General features: G+C 33.8%; 1 protein-coding gene across 10 annotated transcripts in view; it reads left to right on the forward strand.

Moving 5' to 3' along the window:
- FOXP2 (forkhead box P2) overlaps positions 1–12,284 on the forward strand; it is a 555,335-nt gene that overhangs the window by 273,924 nt on the left and 269,127 nt on the right. The window lies entirely within an intron of this gene.

Genomic DNA, 12,284 nt, shown 5'->3' on the forward strand with positions numbered 1-12,284 from the left:
TATGGAGCCTTGAATGCCAGATTCTGAGGTCTGAATTTTACTTTCTGGTTAAAGGGGAAACAATGAATTTTCATGGATAAGAGAGTCTCATATCAGTATATTTTCATATGAATTTCAGGAGTCCATGCATCATCACCATCGTAGTTAGATACGACAAAGAAAGAAACTGTAGATTTGGAAAGTGGAATTTATAATTATATAATAGATAACCTAAAGATAACCATGAACTCTTTCATAATGACTAAATAAAACAATATATTAAATATCAAATACTAGAATTATAGTTTTTCTGTGTACTATCAAGAGGATAAAATGATCAAACAAGAGCAATGGAAAGTATAGAATAATTAGGAATAGCCAAGTAATTTTTTTTTAGCCAAGTAATTTTGGATAGAGGTTTATTAAAGATATTTTAAACTTATCTGAAATGTTTCTACTTGAGAAAAGAAGAACAGTAAATAGGAAAATGTCATTTTTTATTTATTCATTATTCAGTCAACATCTCATACCACCCAGTGTTCCAGGAATGGGGAATAGAGTGTTGAACAAGACAGATACATTTCCTGCTTTCATGGAACATGAGAAGAAGCTCTGGATAATAAACACAGAAAAATCAGGCAATAATATTTCCTATTTCTTTATGATAGAAAAAGGCCAGGAACATAATGAAGGAGCTACTTTATATTAGGTTTTCAAGAAGACTTCATTGAGAAACTGAAATTTAAGTGATTTGGATTTAGCAAAACTAGCTTACTTTGAAGGAGCCCTGCAAGCAGAGGGAAGAGCTCTTAAAGTGCCCCAAGCTAGCAGAGCAAGAAGGCAAATATGGCCAAAGCAGGAAGCAAGATAAACAAAGGATAGAGTGAGAATGAGATGCGGCTGGAGAGTTACGTGTGGATCAAATCACAGGGTTCATGGCACAGTGAAAGGACATTGGAGGGTTTTCAGCAGCAGGAGAGTGACTTAATTTTATTTACATTTTTAAAGAGCAAGAGCATAGCAAGGGTAACAATTAGGAAGCAATTCAGGAGACCAGACTACAGCATGATTTAAATAAGGGTGGTGGGAGTGGAACTCCAAGTGATCAGATTAGAAATTTTGGAAGCTGAATTGAAATGATTTTCTAGTGGTTTATGTGTAAGAAGAAGAGCAAATTCAAAGATGAAGTTTAGTTTTCCTTTCCTTTTTTTTTCTTGAGGCATTAGGTAGAGTGATCGCATTGACTGAGAGAAGATTTGGGAGAGGAGGAGCTATAATTGATATCCCTAAATATAGACCTTTTATTTAAAAATTAACATATAATAAGAAAAATGTTCTAAACTAAGAGCAAAGACATAGATTTTCAATAAAAGTCTTGAATGAATTGGCTATTTGCATTAAAAAGTTACGTTTTTCAAAAATATGTCGAGTCTTAATATAGTTAATTAAATGTAAAATTGTAGACATCTAATATCCAACCAAAAATTATGGTAATATTAATTTCATCTTGGGTTAGGAAAATGCTATTTAAACAGACAAGAAATAAAAGGAACCACAAAGAAATTATATAAAATAAAATAAACTGAAAGATATTTGTTAAAAAATATATCAAAGCTTAAATGTCATTAATGGTTTGTAAAGCATAAAGCGTAAATCAATCACATATGCTAAAATAGAAATCTGGGGGAAAATCAGAACAATTTTCAAAAGAAAGTATATAAACAACCAATGAAAATGAAAAATTTCAAATTCACTAGTAATTTTTTTAAGTAAATTACACACAACACTGGTATACTTTTGTTTCATTAGCAGTTATATTCTAAAATAATATTAATATAAGTAATTGGGATGAAGACTCATAGTTTTGGAATTTTTTTGACTGAGGGGAGTGTGGGGTATTATACAAGAGAGTAATATTTGAACAGATTTGTGAAACTGCTCATTTCTAATAATTTTTAATTTATAATATAAAGCTCATTTCTCTAAAATTTTTGAAGACTAAGAAGCTCCTCATGAATTAATTTTCCACATAATTGAAGCTCTTTAATTTAAATATCAGAACACATTTTTTTCTAAAATTAAAAATGGATTTAATTTTTCCTAATTCCAAAAGTAATGCAAACTTGTCACTTAGATTCCAGTAATGTGGAAGAATAATAAGGAAACAGTGCAAATTATTAATAATATTATTACCCAGAGAAAAGCATTATTAACATTTTGATGCATGTCCTTCCAGAAAGCCTGCAGTGAAACTTCTGCTTTTTAAAAGCAATAGTTACTTCCACTAAACTGTAGAGATTAGGGCCATTAAACTTGACCTTTGTCAGTGCTCCTCCCACTTCTCTTTTCCCCCTCTCCCCCCACCACCCCTTTTAATAATACCTAATTTCCTACCTGGCACCTTTCATATATTAACCTATTTTAAGCCCCCAAACGATGCTGCTAAGTCAAGTGTTGTTATTCGCATGTTAACAGTGGAGAAAAACTGAGTCTTAGGACAGTAATTGTCTTGCAGTTCAGTGATTCATTTTTCAAGGTGGAGCTAAGGTCGAGACCAAGTCTGTCCAATGCCACAGCCTTTGCCCTCTTATATACTGTGCTGGTCCCTCATGTGTGGCTAAAGGCACAACATGGCAAAATTCAGTTTAGCATTTGAAATGAAATGAGAGTGCATCAAATGCACTAAAACATTTTAGAGCATTTTAAAAACTACTGTGTACAGCTTAGGTTGTTACTCTAAAATAAAGGCATCCTAGAAGGGATATAGAAAAAGCGAGGGGAGGAAAATGAAAGAAATAGTGGTGAAGGTCATCTCTATCAGATCATTTCTGGAGGAAAGACTAAATAAGTTTGACTTACAGGAGAAATTGAGGGGCGCTTGGTGGCTCAGTCAGTCAAACAACTACCTTCAGTTCAGGTCACCTTCTCAGGGTTCTGGGATCGAGGACCATGTTGTCATCATCATGGGGCGCTCTGCTCAGCAGGGAGTCTGCTTTTCCCTCTCTCCCTGCCCCACTCCCCACGCTTGTGCTCCCTCTCTATTTTGCATTTTCTCTCTCAAATAATACATAAAATCTTTTAAAAAGAAGAAACTGAAATACTGAAAATATTTTTAAAGGATAATGACTCTAATATGTACTTTCTATCATCATAAATTAAGAAGACATAAAATTAAAACAGAACTCTTTGAGTACAAGGAATTGTGTCTCCATTGGCAGGCCCCCATCCCTAGTGATATTTGCGTAGGAACGCATATCCACCTACCTTAAACAGTTTACACGATTACATAACTGAGGCATTAGACTTTATCAATTAACTAATTCCTTAAACAAATATTTATGGAGGACCTACTGTGTGCCTGCCACTCTATGTACTGGTATAAAAAGGCTGAGTAAGCCATATACTTTGTTGAAGTGTATTCCAGACTAATAGCATTACAGAAATCTTGCAACATGTCTTATGCAAGTGATTTTGTTTGTTCTTACCAACTACATCTATATTCTTAACCAGCTTAGTTTTTACAGGTTCACAAGCCCTTATCCAAAGTCCTTGGGAGACACATTTCAAAATTTAGAATTCTTGGGATTATAAAAAGGTAATGAGATGTGTAGTGTGTATGTTATTTAACAGTTCCTACAGAGTCAGGGCCCTATCTCATAATCAAACACAATAACGTATCTTCCATGAAGTATACACGTGCAAACACTTAACAGCCTTGGGTCACTTTAGGGTTGTGTTTCACGGCCATGTGCATCCAAGTTAAGCCAAATTTTATCAACAACTAAATTACAACAAACAAATACAAACACCTTTAATTCTCAGAGCCTTTTGTATATCAGAACTGTTGAAAGGAGATTGTATAATACATTTACAAGGAATTTTTAAGACTTCCTCAGGCTTGGAAAATATGTTCCCCAAATACTAACATATAACATATATGGGATTTTATAGTTAACTAACGACAAAGAGGAACCTCCTCCTCTACAGTTCTCACAGCCAGTGAGATTCTTTGTGAATCTACAAGAGACTCTTTTTTTTTTTTTTTTTACAGCAGAAGCTATTTATTGCAGACTATCTTGGGAAACTAGTATGGTGTGGCATAGTCTTTAAGAAATGCTATGGTAGTGATGTAAGAGACTGTAGGTTACACTCACTCTCATTTGTGCGTGGTTTGTTTTTGGGTTGTTGTTGTTGTTGTTGTTGTTTTGCATTTTTAAGTTCACAACTGATTAAATTTAATGGTCTAAATGAAGCACAGATACCCCTAGAAAATACTGGTAAACATCCCAAAGTGACCGGGAAATTATCTGGCTTTTGTGCAAGAACCTGGTAGAAGGGAGCCTTCTCCAGAGCATCTCACTTTTCATCTCACTTTTCATGTCTTAGTCGATTCAGCTGCTAAAACGAGTAAAAAGTCAAGTACCCATAAACTGAGCATTTTATAAACAATAGAAATTTGTTCTTCATGTTCCTGGAAGCTAGAAAGTCCAAGGTCAGTCCCTGACTGTTTAGGGGGTCTCATAAGAACTTGATTCTTGGATGACGCCTATCTTTCTGTAACCTCACATGGCTGGAGGTTGAGAGAACTCTCTGGCTTCTCTGTAAAGGGCATTAATTTTCATCAAGAAGGTGCTACCTGCAGGACCTGCTCACTTCCCAAAGACCTCACCCCCAAACACCATTACATTGCGGGGTTAGGATTGTAACCTAAGGATTCGGTGGTGGGCAGGGGCCACAGACATTCATACTGTAATAACAGCTACCCATGCCAGAGGTAGCACAGAGCATAAAGGCATGATTTGAAGTTTGCAGAAGGGTTCTCCTGGGATCAAACTAGTTCTTACTAGCCAATATTATTTATTAATCAGCAATTTAGGGACACCTGGGTGGCTCAGCAGTTGAGCATCTGCCTTCAGCTCACATCCTGAGATGTGGGATCGAGTCTCATATTGGGTTCCTTGCAGGAAGCCTGCTTCTCCCTCTGCCTCTCTCTCTCTCTCTGTGTCTCTCGTGATATTTATTCACAAGAGAATAAAAATCTTTAAATACTCAGCAATTTATGCTTTGGGTTAAGAAGGACCCTCTTTCCTCGGCCCTCCCATAAGATGTACGTTGATTTGCCTTGGAGGACAACGTAGATTCACTAGTGCTGCATTTAGCTTTAGGAATGGTGTGACCATTCATAAAATTATAAATAGCACAGAAGAGGGTGAAATTGAGTTGAGTCCAGGAAAGGGAGCTATGCATGGTGAGAGGGGTGCCAGTAGCCAATGATGGTTACTTTACAAATTTGTCAAGATTTAGTCCAATTTACCTAGAGAAATGCCACTATTTGGCAAGGTCTAATAAGAATTTGGGAATTTGGAAATACGATTCGAGAAGGGAAAAGTGAGATAGTTTGAGCAACTGAATTTTCAGTTGCTTAGAAATTCTAAGTGAAAAATTACTAAACTAAGGGAAAATGTCCTTTTTTAAAAAAAAAGTCTATGAAATAAATATTGTGCAGTAAATTCTAATTGACTACATAATACTTTATTAAGTATTATCAGATGTTGGTTTTTGGAAGGAGAGAATATTCACTTAACATATGAAGAAATAAAATTGCCTAAGCAAATCTATTCCTCAGAAGCTTTGTATATGTTTAATCTGTGGAGCAGTGTTTTCTTAGAAACGAAGCACATCAATTGCTTCAATGAAGAAAAGGAATATACACATTTAAAAATCAAAATCACCTTTTTAAAATTAAGGTTTTATCTGTTGTATAATAGGTAAACTACTGTGAAGTGCAGTTGCCTGTTTAACTTTATATCTGCTTTGATTTTGGCAGTTTAGCTAATTCAAATAAAATTTGTGAAGTTAAGCACTTTCAAGAAAAGGAATAGGAGAACCTAATTTAACCTAGAGTGTCTCTTTTATTCTTCTGTTATTCATTTGAAGTGCCCTATCAGCTTGAACTGACCAACTTCAGTCATTTTTACCCTTTTATTTTTTTTCTCTAATGTAAACTGAAATTCCCTGCTGTTCGTGGTATTTTACTGTTTAGCATCACTTAATGAGCAGGTATCATTAAACTTAAAAGGTCCTTTTCTGTGTATCTCTGATTAGTTAGTGAAGGAACCAAAGAATTTCTCTTAATATATTTTGATGTTGGCCCATTTTACATTTAAGTGCTTTTTGATGAAGTAGAAAATAATAATTTTGGTTGAAGTAGGATGGATTCTATCAAGCGACTATGTGGCCTGTTGTTAAGTCGTAGGATATAAATTGTTTACAAGTGTTGCTATACATTTTCCCCTATAAATTTATACGTATGGGTTTGTAAACAATTTATTGTACTTTGATTTGTTTTCCTGGAAAAATAGATCTGAAGATAATGAACCATAGATGTTTTAATATCAAGGTTCGTATAGTCCTTATAAAAGCAAGAGTTTACTGAACATATACGTCAGAAATAAAAGGTCTTTCGTACTAATGGAGCAGTTTCACACTACACTTAATTGCAGCTTCTTTTAAATGACGATAAGGAATACATTATTAACTAGGAAAGAAATAGTGACATCCATTAATCATACACTTTCTATCTGATGTTCAGGTACACTGGACCCAACATTGCAGATATTTTATTGTTAGTTCTAATTTTACTTTTAGGGAGAAAAGGATATCTCTGAGATAAATAGCGTGGGGCCAAAATAATGAGGCTAAAACACAAGCAAAGGTCAGACAATGTGTAATAAGTTACAGATGGCATTGTGTGACATTAATATTGGTAACAGGTAAAAGATGTAATAGTGCTGCCTACTGGTAAAAAGTAGTAGTGTTTAAAGGGTAAGTGAAAATTGGTGTAGTTAACCAAACTGTAAGTTATACACACAGTCACATCAGGCTGCTATTTTTGATACCTGTGACCCAAAATATTCTTTACATGAGTATAATGAAGGATTTTTGAGAGTGACGTTTCTAGTGTGGGACCTCTTGTTTTTGTTTTTTGGAGAATGTATTTCAGTAGTGTGCTAGCTCTTTTGCTCTCTCTGTCTTTGTAATTTGTAATTTAAAAAATCTATTTGTAATATATGATGTCTGTGCAATGTCTCTCATGTGTGGCTCTTCTTTGATAACCTTGACTTTTTTTTTTCCTTTTAGTTTTTGTAGTCGGCATTTCCAAAATATATTGAAAAATAAAAGCATGCCAATGAGAGACAACTGTCAATTTTAGTAATAGATAGCTGGTTATTTAGATAGTCCAGTGAGACAATGCATTCACAGAAAGAGTATGATTTATTTGCATATGCAGCAATCAATACATAAATCTAATAGAAAAAAATGACAATTAGATTGCTTCAGAAGCACCAGGTTAAAGTTTTAGCAAAGTAAAAAAATCAAGTGTGCCTGTATGTGGAGTTTATTTTTTCCATGTTCCACTTAAAATAAGTTCAAAGTTTTCTTGTGTTGGAAATAAACAGTATTGCTAGAATTGCTTTGGCATATATATTAGTTTATTCTCCAATAAACTAGTTTTGTTTATAGTCTTGAAAAGGAATTAAAGTTACTCTTAACATTAACTCAACTTAAAGTGAAGCTTTAATTTTATAACCATGGTTAGTTTAATATTTGTTGTGCAGTGTTTGTACGGGCATGACATGATAGACTTAATTAAATGTGATGATTTCATTATTCTGATTTAAAACCGTATTGTACACATTTTAGCTTTATTTCCAGATATCCATTATATAAGACTTATTAAAACACCATGTACTTAAAAATAGTTGTCACAAAATGAGGAAACTGCTCTTTCGTTATGTATAACTTTCTCACTTACATAATGCAGTTTCCATCCTGAAAAAGAATTGAGCCAAAACTAAATTGATGAAAAGGAGGAAAAAAGCATTTTCCGATATCCAAAACTTGCTTTTACTTTCTGGAGGGAGGAAAAGTACAGGCTATATTGTCTCTTTCATGGCATAAATACACTCCTTCTACATTGCTTCTCCTTCCTCTCCCTTTCCCTGTCTCCTCTCTCTCCAGCCTATATGTCTTTCACTCTATTTATACAATATCGTTTTCTGTGTTAACCTAGATGGGCGTTGACACTAAATTCTGGTCAAGTAAAATTGGAAGCATTTACATCTTATTTTCTGAGAATTTTATTTCTGCTCATTTTATTAACTTGTGGAGAGAGAAACAGGGAGGGAGAATGAAAGGAAGGACAGGAGGAAAATGAGAAAGAATAAGAAAGAACAAGAGAGAGAAGTAAGAGCAAGTGAAATGGTAACAAATCAGATTACATTGTATGCAGATTTTGTGTATGGAAGGTAGAATGTGAAAACTGTCTAAGTGTGTGAGACATTGATATTTGCATTCTTGAGTTTTTCCAATCTGCAAAATCAATTAATAAATAGTAAGTACAATACTCCTGGAAGGTTTAGCCATGTCTAAAACATAAATAGTTGGAATTACCCTTTAACTTGCTTTGCAAATAGAACAATCGAGTATCAGAACGCCAAGAAGGTATTTTAGTAGTGTAGAAAGCAGCAGTGCAATTCCTACACTGAAATGTAGCAAACATTTTTTTCCTGTGTGAAAGTTTCTGCTAGCTTCATAACATAAGCAACAGTGTCAAAACCCCGAGCTAACAGTAGTCTGCACTGTGGTCTTTATCATCTTAGGTTCTTTACCTAAAACTCCTGGAAAATTTTTCAGAAAAGGGATAAGAGAAATGCTTTACAGAGTGAGAAGTGCTGGATTGCAAATATCATATTGTTCTTTTGAACAATATGAATAACCATGTTAATACTTTTCCCTTAGCAGCCAATAAGGAAAACTAATTAGTTTTATAAGCAGTTTTTTCTAAGGTATAAGTTCTTATCTTTTTGTTTTTATGTGAATATTTAAATAGTTTATTTTTTTGAACTGTGTATTTATTTAGGGTGTTTTGCAAAAACTATAGTGCATGTTTAGGGATTAATAATTTATCTAGGAAATGCTTATTAATATCTGGTGAAATGGATAAGCCCTTAAGACAACACTGTAACATCATCATTCAGTAAAGACATATTTTTGTCTTCCCTTGTGTTTTATTCCATTTTCATCTAGACATAGCTTTCCCATAAGCTGTTTTAACTATTAACATGTTTTTAAAAATATGCTTGAAAGGGTATTCAAAAATGTTTTAACTCAAATTTTGGAAAACCATTTTCTTTCTGTTTATTTCTTAAAAAATGTAAAGCTGAATTTTTCATTAATGTTTTATTTGTAAGATTGAATAATCACCATGGTAATTGAAATGCTTTATGCATACTTTTTAAATTTATGAACTTTGGTACATTTGTCATCAAATTATTTTCCCCTTTTTTGTCATTAAAAAAGGTATAAGAACATAAGTATATCATAACAGCTTGATTAGCATATTTGGCTATCACAATTTAAAATAAAAATTTTAACTCTTAGTTTTGGTCCTGATTATTTTTAAGTCCAAATTTATATAAGACATAATTTGCTGCTATAATTTCTGAAAATCTTAAAGTGTAAAGCATGCCAATCTTCTAATTTATATCTTATACATAATAGGTAACAGTTTTCATGTCTACGACCCCATACTAAGTAATATAATGAGTGTCTTTCTTATCTTTTCACATCATTGATGATCTCATGTTTTAGGAAAAACACTTGTTAATTATAATTCAAAGTAGCAAGAAGAAAGCAAACCTTCATTTTTGCATAGTCAGCTTTAGTACATAGTATTTTTTCTTCATTGTCTTATTGGTAACTTTTGGTTTTTCTTTTGCTATAATTCATTGGAATTCTGTTATTTGTCATTAATGAAATAATCCTTTAAATATAAAATTGAGCTATTGTTTAGTTAGAGGAAAGTTATCTGTTATTTGCTTAATTACTATTGATTTAGTACATTTAATACCTTCTATATGAAAATTTTGACCATTAATTTAGGTTTGAGGCAACACTTTTTAGAATTTTTTGGAAAACAGTGCTGCCTTAAATGGATGTAATAGCAATCAAATGATTAAAACTTGTTTAATAAATTAAAATTTTTCATTAGAGATCTATTATCTATTCCACTTTTTTTTTTCCCCTGAGATAATCACAATACATATTGGATATGTCATTTTCACACACTCAAAATGATATTATTTCTTACTTAAGTCAAATCCAGGGATGGAGTACATACAATGCTAAGAGAGTACATAAGGAGGGCTTAGCTATAGATATTTAAAAATCTCATTGTTGTATGGAAATCTTCCTGCATAGCCTATAAGACAAAAATAGTTCATCTCATCTTTAAAAGAAATTAAAAAAAAATAAGTTACTTCCAGTGAAGGATAAACTCAATACATTTTAATGAACATTTTATTGATTCTCTTTTTTTCTTTTTTCTTCATATAAATATCTTAACTGAATACTTAACTATTCTTTGTTTTCCCACACTAATTGGAAAGTGGCTGTGTTACCTTGGCAAGTGACTTAGTGGTCCTCTGCCTCAGTTTCCCCATCTGTAAAAGAAGAAATTTACTTACATCATAGAATTATTAGGATTGTTTTCCAACTGATTTTTTCCTTCTCCAGTTTCCATTTATAATTTTATTTTATTTGCTGGTCAAAGTTAACTTTCATAAAACACCTCTGACTTTATCACTCTCCAGCCTCAACAATTTTGATACATTATGTAGCCTACAAAATATAGTTCAGACTCCTCCTTCTGACACTCAAATTCCTCCCATGTCAAATATAACTTACCCTTGTATATTCCAGTACTCACTAACTCGTGTATTGTGTATGCGCCGGTCCACATAAACCATGTGCCTATCTCAGGATATAGCTCATCATTTTGTTTTTAGTTTTGCATCTTTTTGTCTGGAGCATTTTCAAATCTACTTCCTTTTATAGAAAACCTGTTTATTCATCAGAAGACCAGTTCCAACCCTGGGATCTCCTCCTTCTAGGCTTCCCTGATCTCCTGTGATTATTTTTCTAAGTTCAGAACTCATACTGTATACCATTCGAACTGTTTTCATGTGCTTATCATATTCTAACTTGTAAGATCTATATCTTATCTATAGCATGTAATTAGAAGTTTCCAGGGCAGAAACTATGTTGTGTTTTGCTATGAATCCCTTTCCTATTTTCCCCACAACACTTAACATAGTACTCTGTACATGCAAGATGGTCTGCAAAATGGTTGATTAGAGAGACATTGTGGAACATAGGCATTTGAGTTAAAAACAAACCAACCAACAAACAGAAACACCTTGGATTTGAAGACTAGGTTAAATATTGTCTGATCCCGATCAACTTAACCTAGAAGAGCCCATTTCAGCAATTTGTAAGAAGAAGATTATCTCTTTTGGGGGCTGGGTGTAAGAATTAGAGACAGTGCATGTAAAACATTTATAATATGTAGTAGATGCTCAATAAATATTTCCCCTTTTGCTTTATGTGATGAAACTTATGTCTTCTGCTGTTAGCCATAGAAGGCATAGCAGTGCAGATAAGATCAATCACTGAAGGTATGCTAGCACAGTTCACTTTTGAGTAACAGCATGTGCTGTCTCGAGAAAAAAAAAAAAATTACCACTACCTTTGTGAAAGATATCCTAGCCACATTAGAGCCCCAGGTGAGTGGTTTCCTTGTTTGCCTTTGCTAACTCTTCATCTCTGAAATATCCCTCTCTGTAGTACAACTGGAGTGCTAGAGACACACAATAGATTAAGGTGGCAAGAGTCAATAAAGAAGACCGTTGCCACCTTCATCTCTTAAGTATTCGATTTCTTTTTCTTTTTTTTTTAATTTATTTATTTATTTATTTATTTATTTATTTATTTATTTACGATACACACAGAGAGAGAGAGAGGCAGAGACACAGAAACAGGCAGAGGGAGAAGCAGGCTCCATGCAGGGAACCTGATGTGGGACTCGATCCCGGGTTTCCAGGATCACACCCTGGGCCAAAGGCAGCGCTAAACCGCTGAGCCACCTGGGCTGCCCCCAAGTATTTGATTTCTTTATTTGGGTGACAGGTATTTGAAGGCTTTAACTATGTGCAGATCACCCCAGTAGCTAGAATGTCGAACTTGAAACAGATCATACTGTCAATGAACTTAAAATCTGGGTCAAGAAGATGAAATATATACATAAACGGCTATGAGATAAAAGGGACATGGATAAGGTATTATGGTTGTGATTTACTTGCAACTCTGGAGCGACACTCAGGTGGTGGCCACAGAAGACTATTTTACATGCCCAAAGTTGGACCATATTTTCTCTTTGGAGATTGGATTACTAAAGTGATGTA

The sequence above is a fragment of the Canis lupus genome, chromosome 14 (assembly GCF_011100685.1).
Source record: "Canis lupus familiaris isolate Mischka breed German Shepherd chromosome 14, alternate assembly UU_Cfam_GSD_1.0, whole genome shotgun sequence".
In the NCBI taxonomy this organism is placed as follows: Eukaryota; Metazoa; Chordata; class Mammalia; order Carnivora; family Canidae; genus Canis; species Canis lupus.